The sequence below is a fragment of the Gigantopelta aegis genome, chromosome 12 (assembly GCF_016097555.1).
Source record: "Gigantopelta aegis isolate Gae_Host chromosome 12, Gae_host_genome, whole genome shotgun sequence".
NCBI lineage: Eukaryota > Metazoa > Mollusca > Gastropoda > Neomphalida > Peltospiridae > Gigantopelta > Gigantopelta aegis.
The window spans coordinates 49,534,495-49,544,837 of NC_054710.1; positions in this window are offsets into that span (position 1 = coordinate 49,534,495).

A 10,343-nucleotide genomic window follows, 5' to 3' on the forward strand; every position below is an offset into this window, starting at 1 on the left:
CATGCTGAAGTTGTTAGTTCTTGTTAGCCGTTTCCATAAAACTGGGACAACACATAAGTTTGTAGCACTCTGCAGAATACTTTTTTTCGGAAAATATGAATCAGTCACATAAAGGTGATTTTTTTTTACAAGGACAACGCCTTGGTTAAAGTATGGGATGTAAACGCACAGGTTTACGTTCATCTAAATAAAGTAACAAAGTCAGGGACAAAGTCACTGACTTTTAGTGTTCCTGCTTTCCATTATCTTTTGGAGCACGGAAACGAAATTCTGGATTCAATAAATGATCTAGAGAGCGAGGTTCAAGAAGAGAGCGAGATGATCTCGCTAGCGGTGACGAACGAACAGTCGCACGATTATGAAAAAGAGACACCGAATTCGTTACGGCGGTTTCAGCCGTATAATGGTGAGATTTTCTACATGTTAACAGGAGTTATCTCCCTTATAGTTCAGTTAGCATTTGTAAATCATATTGAACTCAGTAACTTCAAAGTATTTTGGAGTTTTCTTCAACGACGTAGTAAACATATTTATTACTGTTATGTCTGTTTAAGAAATACATGGATTTCACTACAAAAGTAGTAACAGCAGGGTAAATGGTGTAAGTGAAGGAAGAACAACAATGTTATTGTTAATAATTCATAATGATTAATTAAACTGTTTTCATTTGTTTTAAGGAACTGGAGCAAGCCTGAGACAGGGGCGAGGAGTCACCGCAAACAACATGCCACTGGGACAGGGGCGAGGAGTACCCACCAACAACATGGAACAGGAGTATGGAGTCTTATCCAACAACCTGCAACTGGGACAGGGGTGAGGAGTCACCACAAACAACTTGAAACAGGAGCATGGAGTCTCATCCAACAACCTGCATTTGGGACAGGGGCGAGGAGTGCTCACCAACAACCTGCCCCTGGAGCATGGAGTCTCATCCAACAACCTGCAACTGCAACAGGGGCAAGGTAGAGGGCGTGGTCTACTCCTGGCCCTTCAACATCAACAACAACAACAACAAACCAATAACAGCAACAGATACCAACACATTTCTCCTCAAACAATTATGGATTAAGCTATAAGCTATTACCACAGTGTATTTGACATTCTTAATTTAACATTAGACTGTAGCGTAGAAATATTATTTCAAGAAAATCATTTAAATCAACTACTGTACTTCATTTGATTACTTACTGGATTACCTTCTATTGTTTCAATTTTAATTACATACTGTTGTTGTTTCAATTTTGGATTATATACTGTTGTTGTTTCATATTGGACTACCTACTGTTGGATTACCCACTTTGGAATACCTAACTCTGAATAAGTACCAGGAAACATCCTAGTTCTGCAAATAAACAAGTAACAAATGAAATAAATCTTACAGGTTTTATTTATGTAATAAAATATAAAGAGGTATAACCAGGAGTAACTATGGGTAAGCAGACAATTTTGACACATTATCTTTAAATACTAAAATTGAAGAAACTATGTTTTAATAAACTAACAGTAATTACATAAGCTTATTTTAGTCAATTAAATACAATTTAACAATAGTTTTAAATTGTATCAATAAAATGTGCCTGTTCTCCCAGAATTACTCCTGGTTATAATAATAAAGTATCAACAATTTGTATAAATCACTTATTGTAAATAGTTAACAAAAACACTGATTGTAAATAATTAACAAAAACATTGATTGTAAATAATTAACAAAAACACTGATTGTAAATAATAATCAAACACTGATTGTAACTAATTAACAAAAACACTGATTGTAATAATACTCAAAAACACTGATTGTAAATAATTATCAAATGACCTTGTAAATAATTATCAAACAAATCAGAGCACTTGTGTAAATACACTAATTATAAAATCACAGCACTTGTGTAATCACATTAATAAGAAATCAGTCATTGTTCGTTGATTATGTATAATTTGTTAAAATATCACACACACACACACACACACACACACACACACACACACACACACACACACACACTGATTACAACAATGTGTATAAAATAAAATAAGTAATTCTTACTTATAAATAGCCATGTATTTTCTTACTTTTAGCATAAATTTAAATAAAATATTTCCATAAATAATAAAATAATCAACATTAATTTGTGAATAGTCAAGTAACTAGCTCCAGATAATAAAACAAAGTCTCAAAACAGATGTTTACTTTAATGAAAATAATTCGATTTCTTCATCGGAGGATTCTTCAGAAGGAAACCACGGGGAGAGAATCTGAGTAGTGGTAGCCACAGCGACAGGAGCAGGAGCAGGAACAGGAGTAAGAACATCATCAAGAGGTACTAACGGGATATCAAAGAAAGGGATAGGTGGGGTATGTAAAAGAGGATCAGATGGTGTATCTGGAAGATGAATTGTTGGTGTTGTGTCAAGAGTAGGGGTGGTTGTGAGAGGAATGGTGGAAGTTTGTGCAGGAACAGGAGTGGGGGTGTGAGAGAGAGGAATGGTGGAAGTTTGTGCAGGAACAGGAGTGGGGGTGGGTGAGAGAGGAATGGTGGACGTTTGTGCAGGAACAGGAGTGCGTGTGTGTGAGAGAGGAATGGTGGAAGTTTGTGCAGGAACAGAAGTGGGGGTTGGTGAGAGAGGAATGGTGGGAGAGAGAGGAGTAGAAACAGGAGTGGGGGTGGGTGAGAGAGGTATATTAAACGTGTTTCTGATGGTTCTAATATTTGTACTAGGTTAAATTTCATTTTATTTCCTAAAATATATTTTGTTCGTACGTACGAAATTATTTGAAGACAAAATCCAGTTTGGACTTCTTAAAAATATTAAGACGACCAGAAACACATTGAATATACAGACACTGATATTCTAAATAAGAAAATATATTTAATGTGTAAGTTTAATCGTAGAAATATTTTATTAGTCGGAAACTCAGGAATGTCCCTTTAAAGGAGAAGGGGCGTCACTGAATGTGTTGGGGGAATGGTAATATATATTGCACTTTCGAGAGAAAACAAGTGAAATCGACCCATTGTGTTTACAGGTGATATGAAGGAGCGTCACTGAATGTGTTGGGGGAATGGTAATATATATTGCACTTTCGAGAGAAAACAAGTGAAATCGACCCATTGTGTTTACAGGTGATATGAAGGAGCGTCACTGAATGTGTTGGGGGAATGGTAATATATATTGCACTTTCGAGAGAAAACAAGTGAAATCGACCCATTGTGTTTACAGGTGATATGAAGGAGCGTCACTGAATGTGTTGGGGGAATGGTAATATATATTGCACTTTCGAGAGAAAACAAGTGAAATCGACCCATTGTTTTTACAGGTGATATGAAGGAGCGTCACTGAATGTGTTGGGGGAATGGTAATATATATTGCACTTTCGAGAGAAAACAAGTGAAATCGACCCATTGTTTTTACAGGTTATATGAAGGAGCGTCACTGAATGTGTTGGGGGAATGGTAATATATATTGCACTTTCGAGAGAAAACAAGTGAAATCGACCCATTGTTTTTACACGTGATATGAAGGAGCGTCACTGAATGTGTTGGGGGAATGGTAATATATATTGCTCTTTCGAGAGAAAACAAGTGAAATCGACCTATTTATTTTACAGGTGATATGCAGGGATGTGAAAGCTATGTGGAAACGCGTAAATGCGCCTTATGTTATAAGTTATAACCAGTTTAGATTTGTTAGCACTGAATGCAATTGTTGGCAGTTCCAGGGTTTGCAAACAACAATTTTCTTGCAGGGGCCCTTGAGCGCCCCCTAGACCCCAGTCGCAGCATGTTTTTTGTTGTTGTTACAGCCCCTCTCACATCCCTGGACTTGCCTACGTGACGTCTGTCACAAGGGGCTAACAAAACATATTTTTATTTGTATTATCATTACATGTATTATTATTTAGGGTTTTTTTTCCCAATGCAGGCGCGTATATAAAGGAATGTTAGGAGAGGGGTCTAGACTGGCGAGCTACGTTTATGGGGTGTGTGTGTGTGGGGGGGGGGGGGGGGGGGTACAAAACTATGTACCTATACAGGCACATGTGCAGAAGATTGTGCAAGGGGGTGTCCAGACTAGCGAGCTACGTTTATGGGGGGTGGGGGTGGGTGGTTTTACAAAACTATGTACCTATACAGGCACATGTGCAGAAAATTGTGCAAGGGGCTGTCTAGACTGGCGAGCTACGTTTATGGGGTGTGGGGGGTGGGTGGGTTTACAAAACTATGTACCTATACAGGCACATGTGCAGAAGATTGTGCAAGGGGATGTCCAGGCTGGCGAGCTACGTTTATGGGGTGTGGGGGTGGGTGGGTTTACAAAACTATGTACCTATACAGGCACATGTGCAGGAGATTGTGCAAAGGGGTGTCTAGACTGGTGAGAGGTGTTTAAGGGAGGTAGGGTCATGCTTCACAGGGAAATATATTTAAAAAGACAATTCGGGAGAGGGTATGTAGACCCTGAAACACACCACTGCACACACGCCTGCAATACAATTATGGAGGCGGGTTTAAAGAAAGACTATTATCCTGTTCAATTATTTAGACCCAAAGTTTTTTGCAAATATTACATTTATTTCCTATTCGATATTTGTTTTCTTTGCATTTACATGAAAACAAACCCAAACCCCGACAGGTTTTATATACAAATCATCATATAAAATGCACGAAGTTGACTTAATTCCACTTTTTAAAAATCTCTGTGTGTTCGGAATGCACGTTATTTCTCCTATAAATAACTACGGTCATTTGCATATCAAAAGATTGGGATCTGAGGCTACGTGAAGGCCATTATAGCGTGTTTCACTAAATCAAGGTTATTATTGTTTTGCAGTGTGTAACAGCATTGTCTAATCTTTCCGTTAAACATAGATGTAAACAAACAGAACATGTAACCCTTTCTTGTAGGTGCATTATATTTAATCAATTTAGCTAATGTATTATGTATTTTTATTTTATTATATCAATTATATATTAGCATACCATACCTAACCTAACACAACTGAGGTGTAGCACAGTAATAAACACAAATCACCTCACACACCGCAGGAATGTGCTTTCCAAATTTATAAATAATTTAATGCAGGCCGGACCCAGAAGTCCGGGGGGGGGGGGGGGGGATCAAATGTCAAAGGCCACCAACATCAAATAATAATAATAATAATAATGTTATTTAATTTGCCTCTAAATTGGGAACTCATACGTATATATATATATATATATATATATATATATATATATATATATATATATATATATATATATATATATATGTATATATATATATATATATATGTATATGTATATATATATATATGTATATGTATATATATATATATATATATGTATATATATATATATATATATATATATATATATATATATATATAGTATTTATGGTGGTGCTAGGGGCTGGGGTTTGGGGGTGGGGTGTTACATTTGTAATGCGAAAAACCAAAGGGCTATTGTTCGGACTCGTATGGGTTCAACCACTTTTTCATCCCGCAGACACAGCCCTGAATGTCCAAAATACGATAGCATTGCTTGGTCAATAACATCATTATTTCGATCTATGACTGCACGTGCTATTGTAGCAATGTGTAAACCACGTAAAATACAAGTTAGGTAGGGTATATAAATTCATTGAAAATGTATTAGTCGACATTCTTGTTATTGTTATTTGAGGAAAAATATGGGTAAATCGAAAAATACTTCAGTTGATGTAAAATCGTGTATTAAGAATGTTTTCGATTATTGTGAAGATGAATATCAGCGCGGTAGACCTAGGTATGCTTCTTATCGAATTGTCGATCGATATATACAAAAGAAGCCTTAAGTGGGGTTGGGGTTGTGCAGAGGGTCACACCTCCACCAATCGCATGCATACCATATTCTTCTCTATCTCTCCCTATAACCATATAACCTTAGATTAAAATATGTTGAATGCGTCGTTACATAAATGACGTCTCTCTCTCTCTCTCTCTCTCTCTCTCTCTCTCTCTCTCTCTCTCTCTCTCTCTCTCTCTCTCTCTCTCTGTATGTATGTCTCTCCCTTCAGCGCGCGCGCTTGTGTATTCCACAATATAATTATAATATTTGATACATATTTTTTTTTCAAACTGAGGTTTTGTCACTTGAACTCCCCACCTGAATCCGCGCCTGCTTCATGTTTACAGATATTTTCTTAAATATAAGTCATACTACGATTGCGGATAGGACGATAGAACCGAACATTAGTTTGAAACGCACTATAGAATGAATCTTTTGATATGCAAACGACCTTAGTTATTTATAGGAGAAATAACGTGCATTCCGAAAACATAGAGATTTTTAAAAAGTGGAATTAAGTCAACTTCGTGCATTTTATATGATGATTTGTATATAAAACCTGTCGGGGTTTGGGTTTGTTTTCATGTAAATGCAAAGAAAACAAATATCGAATAGGAAATAAACGTAACATTTGCAAAAAACTTTGGGTCTAAATAATTGAACAGGATAATAGTACATGTATATAAGAAGAGTTATGCAGTTATCACAGGATTCGTACAAATGAAAGAAGGCGGGTTTAAAGAAAGACTAGTACATGCATATAAGAAGAGTTATGCAGTTATCACAGGCTTCGTACAAATGAAAGGAGGCGGGTTTAAAAAAAGACTAGTACATGTATATAAGAAGAGATGCAGTTATCACAGGCTTCGTACAAATGAAAGGAGGCGGGTTTAAAGAAAGACTAGTACATGTATATAAGAAGAGATGCAGTTATCACAGGCTTCGTACACATGAAAGGAGGCGGGTTTAAAGAAAGACTAGTACATGTATATAAGAAGAGATGCAGTTATCACAGGCTTCGTACAAATGAAAGGAGGCGGGTTTAAAGAAAGACTAGTACATGTATATAAGAAGAGTGATGCAGTTATTATAGGCTTCGTACAAATGAAAGGAGGCGGGTCGTAGTCCAGTGGTAAGGCGTCCGCTCGATGCGCGGCTGGTGTGAGATCGATCCCGGTCGTTGGGCCCATTTGGTTATTTTCCGTTCCAGCCAATGCCTCTCGACTGGCGTAACAAAGGCCGTAGTATGTACTACCCTGTCTGTGGGATGGTGCATATAAAAGATCCCTTGCTGCTAATCGACAGCGGTTTTCCTGTCTCGATATCTGTGTGGTCCTTAACCATATGTCTGACGCCATATAACCGTAAATAAAATGTACTCTGTGCGTCGTTAAATAAAATCTTTCTTTCTTTTCTGTTTTTTTCTTTCGTACACATTAAATATATCCTGCATATATATCTTATTGTATGCCCAACAGTATGAGATAATGTGGGGTTTTGTGTTGTTGTTGTTTGTTGTGTTTTTTTGTTTTTTTGGGTGGGTGGGTTGGGTTGGGGTTTTCTTTAACTAAGGATAGAAGTGTCCGGATCTCGTTTGGCTACTGTCCCTCTACACACCGTCCGCGATTGTATTTGCGTTTGGCAAATTTGTCCTCATCGGGGACGGATCCAGGACATTTTTTAGGGGGAGGGGGGCCAAAAAAAAAGGGGCACATTGGCTCGTTAAAAGGGCATCTTAATATCTGTTTTAATATTTGCAGTTAATTTGAATGCGTTTGTGTATATATCACAGTGTACGAAAGGAAGTGTATCCTAAATGGCTAGCTGCAGTTTTCTGTAGCGATAGCGGAATTAATAAAGATTATTATATGAGCTTTGAGGCCCGTCGGAGCTTTTTTTAAAGTACGGTGCGCTAATGATCAGGGTCGTTGTTAAGCATGGCACGAAATGTTTATGGTGGTCCGGGGACATGGTCCCCCGGGGAAATGTTTATGGTGGTCCGGGGACATGGTCCCCCGGGGAAATGTTTAAAGCTGGATGGTTTAAACGCCTTTGTTTGGCATCTAAATAGCAAAATTAGCCATGTTTAAACAATAATTTACAAACTACTTTAAGCATTATTTTGCATAGTATTATAACCCAAGAATGTGTTTTTTTGCCTTGGAACCCTGATAGCATAATTACCCATTTTCAGACAGTGATCACTTCCTATTTTGGAGGGTTATAACCCAAAAATATTATTTAGAAGGGATCAAAACGGGTATTCTTAGATCTCAATCACTAAATATTTATATTTTAGTGTTGGATGGGTGCGGGAGTACGGGGAGGGGGACCTGGGAAAAAGCCATAGAATTAACCTTGCTTCGTATATGAGTATGACTATCGTATATTTCATTTTAATTTGACTTTGATAACTTTTTTTTAATAGAGCGCTATTCTAGGAACGGATCTGTCTAGGTAAAGCAGATATAGCCTACAACAACAAAACGATGGCCATCTGTAAGCACTTGTAAATTAAAGGCATACAAACAAAATTAAGTAAAAAGTAAATTATAACTGGAACTATTCTAGGGACGGCTCTGTCTAGGTAGGACAGTTACACAATAAAAATAAATTACAGCTGTAAATGGGACTATTCTAGATACAGCTGTCTAGGTAGGCAGATATACATAAAAATAACAGAGCCTATTGTTCATTAGTAACTTTGAAAATCTATACAATTTCAAAACAAAAATTATCAGGCTATCATTATGCTACTTTGATCACGCAGCTCATTACTCGCGTTAGACAATGTGGTGAACCCAATTGAAACACAGACACACACCTGCAAGCGTGAGCATACACGCACAACTTAACTTCGCGTAGCTAAAAATGCTAGGAATGTTGATCACTAGTAAGGAAAGTAGATCACATATTTAGCTAAACCAACACACTCTCGTAACAAAAATTAGAATATGTGCACACAAATTAAATATTGAAACTGGCAAGTATATTAATATAGAGATCTCAAAGAATGGTAAGATATGTGATTCCGATGAAACAGAAGATGAATTTCACTTCATTCTACAATGCCCATAATATGAAACTTTAAGACATAAGTTAATTAAACAATACGAGTTTACACATCCTAGTGTCTTCAAATTAATACAGCTTTTATCTACTAAAAATAATGAGATAAATAACCTTGCACACTATTTATTACACTATAACTACTTATACATGATTATTTTTATATTATTATAAATACCCACATGCCCCTTTATTATCAATAGTAGTTAACAATAATTAATATTAATTTATATTATATTACCATGTTGCTATACTATACTACATACGATTTTAATTATAGCTTAACAATGTCTGTGTATATGTTCAAGTCACTCTCCACCATTGCACTGCACTATTGTATATACATGTATATATTAATTTATATGTTCGATACAGTTTTAATGCCATTAAGCTGTAAAGCTTAACTCAATAAAGAACTTGAACTTGTTATTGTGGCAAGTGTCTATTTTGTGATATAATTGTTGTTAATCCATTGCTGATTGACTGCAACACACAATTTACATGTTTAGAATTATTAGATAACTTTGATGGGACCCCAACCATGTCCCTGTTGGTGCATTTTCTGTGGGTCCAAAATGGCGGAAACAAAATTGTTTTAACTAAGTACTTAACTTCAAGTAACTTATCCATCTGATGAGGTTAACCATCCAAAAAAATGACCTATTTTAACAAAACCTGTTAGGTCAGCATACATATTATTTCAATATGAGCTATTATGCATGTTCATCTTCAATGATTAAACATCTGCAATTAGCATAAACTGTGCAAGTATATTAAAATATTGGTAATACCAGTCACTGTATTCTTGATCTAGACCATATACATACTATAATGTATATTATCAGGGGCCGATCCATGATTTTTAGGGAAGGTTGCAAGGTTTAAAAAGGGCAGCTATAGTACTCATAGCTTAGATGCAATATACAAGAGCATCCAACAAAGTCAAAATTACAGTAACTTGCAATATATAATAAACTTCTGCAAAATCATCCAACTGGCCAATATATTATACAACCCCACTAATTGGTGTTTTTTTTGTGTTTTTTAAATAGTACAAATGTATTTATGTATCTGTTATTTAAACAGTGGAGTTTTCGGACATTTTAAAATTGTGGGGTGGGGGTGAGGGTGGACACCCTCTAAAACTCTTCCCTTGGATCAGTGGTTGATTAAAACATATATGTATTCTGCATATAGTGTCAAATTACATTGATTTAATTAATTTAGAAACCTTATTAAAAGGGTATACTGGAAGTAAATTCCTGTACCAATGTACCATATATTTGAGACAAGTGAATGGTCCTTTTTTGGCATTGAAAACACATTTGGGGTTATTTTAATGACAATTTAGTGGAAATATTTATAGGGTAAATGCTAATTTTAAAACTTTTGTTTTTAAGAGAAATTTAAATTTTTTGGTCATTTTAAAATGGGGTCCCCCAATTTAAA